Source organism: Heterocephalus glaber, unplaced genomic scaffold, assembly GCF_053883595.1.
Source record: "Heterocephalus glaber isolate CG9 unplaced genomic scaffold, H.glaber_assembly_v1.0 deba00001532, whole genome shotgun sequence".
NCBI classification, from domain to species: domain Eukaryota; kingdom Metazoa; phylum Chordata; class Mammalia; order Rodentia; family Bathyergidae; genus Heterocephalus; species Heterocephalus glaber.
In genome coordinates, this window is record NW_028258330.1 from 16,797,967 (window position 1) to 16,800,274 (window position 2,308).

At 39.4% G+C, this 2,308-nt stretch overlaps 1 pseudogene; it reads left to right on the forward strand.

Moving 5' to 3' along the window:
• The first annotated feature begins 503 nt into the window (after positions 1–503).
• Positions 504–1,115, forward strand: LOC110348305 (E3 ubiquitin-protein ligase RNF125 pseudogene; annotated as a pseudogene).
• Positions 1,116–2,308: the final 1,193 nt, after the last annotated feature.

Consider the following 2,308-nt stretch of genomic DNA (forward strand, 5'->3'; position numbering starts at 1 on the left):
ATCGCTTGTGCAATATGTCAGTAGGGGTGAGTCATGGTTTGCTTTAAATTGGCCAATCAGCCTAAGATGCTATACTCCATCCCATGCTGGGCACTGCAAAATTCTCATGCATTAATGGTGGAAATGTTAATTGGTTTAATCACTTTGGAAAACTGACAATATCTTCCAATGCTAATTTTATTCCTGATCCTTGACTCCCAAGAAAAATAAGTGCTGAAGTCCATCAAAAAGACATGAGTGGGAATGTTCACTGAAAGTTTATGCATAATAGCCAAGTCAAAAATAAAATAACAGGTGGCAAGGTGAGCCTGCGACCCCGGCCGAGGCTGCCCGGACCTCAGGGAGGACAGCAGCGGGCGGCCGGGCAGACTCGGAGCCGCCCCCTCCCCACGCCCAGGTGCGGAGGTCCGGAGGGAGGACCCGGCACCCGCAGGACCCCCGCTACCGCACCTCTTGATGGCTCGGGTCGTCCCCCTCTACCCCGAGAACCAGATTCTGCCTTTCCTGTATTGCTACCAGTCTAAAGAACAATAAGTGGACTTGTCCCTATTGCCGGGCATATCTTCCTTCAGAAGGAGTTCCAGCGACAGACGTAGCCAGAAGAATGAAGTCAGAGTTCCAGAACTGCGCCGAGTGTGATGCCCTGGTTTGCCTTAGTGAAATGAGGGCACACATAAGGACTTGTGAGAAGTACATTGACACCTACGGACCACTGCAAGAACTCGAGGAGACAACAAGGTGTGTCTGTCCATTTTGTCAGAGGGAATTGGATGAAGACAATTGAAGATGAAGATGCTGGATCACTGGATCACTCATCACAGATCCGAAAGGAGACCTGGGTTCTGTCCACTTTGCCATTTTATACCAAACGAGAATCGAGGCAGCTTCAATGGCAGTTTAATAAGACATTTGCAAGTTAGCCACACTTTGTTTTATGATGATTTCATAGATTTTAATATAATTGAGGAAGCTCTTATCCGAAGAGCCTTAGACCAGTCGCTTCTTGAATATGTTAATCATTCGAACACCACATAATTTTACGAATAGAAAAGGGAAGCAGAGCATTCAATTGTACCATTTCAGATGCTGCTTGAACAGTTGGAGGGAAATTGTCAATGTTTGATGGTGGAAAATATACAACCCAGTTATAAGTTTGTCCATGGTTATTGTTGTATTGCATTCGAAAACTGCTTTCATTTTGATGGTTTACATCTAGCTTGTTTTTGAGTTTCTTAGACATTTAACAAGAAATAGACTCCGTCAGTCATCAGTATATAGAAGAAACACAGGCTGAGTATGAAGGTGGAGAATCTCTATTTGCAAATTGGATGACATTAGGTGTAATGCTATATACTAATAACTACCACCATGGGTTAGACAAGATAACTAATCTCTGCTTTATGTAAAAAGATGGAGCAAGAAGCAATGTGCAGATATTGTACAATGCTCTTGTTCTAATCTCTAACAGAATAGCATGAATAATCTTGTATGGAAATAGGACAGGACAATTTTGAAGTTAATAAAGATCATTTAACTAAATTATATTACATAATACTGCAACAAAATAAATTTTGTGTTAGCAAAAAATAAAATAAAATAAAATAACAACCACAAAAATACAAAGTCCACCAGCAGAAGAATGGTTAGATTATAGTGTATTCTTATTCAATGACATTGTACTGAACAGTGAAAAACAATGAACTACTGGAGTACCCAAAACCATCAACAAATCTCAGAGATATTATGTTGAGGAAAAAAAAAGTCTAACATAGAAATATACTAAGTGATTCCATTTGTACTAAGTTCAAAATTGTATAAAACTAATCTAAGGCAGAATACACACTGCACTTGGAGAGATGGGTATTAGTGGGCATGCTGCATATTTCTTTTCCTCTTTCATCCTCACTGAGTAGATAAAAAACATCTGGAATGAGCAATAAAACATAATCAATAAGACCAAAAATGTAGTGCAGGCAAAGATAACTCATGGGTCATGGGGATTCTCACATTCTTTTCCAGATCAACAAGCATTTGAATTAGAATGGTGTATAGAGATGGTAGGATAGGGCCACTCCCAAATAAAATAAGCTTGAATTACTTGTGCTTTCCTGAGTTGAAGATATAATCCAAATTTCTTCTCATAAGTAATCATAACCCATCAGTATATCACATACTTGACTGAGAGTATTCAGAGAAACTGCAATGTTTGCTCTTATCTTTCCAATGATACAGCAAAAGGTGGCTATTTTTGAAAAACTGACTTGGTTTATGATTTTGTCTTCAACAGTGTTAAGGAAAAAAACCCTAA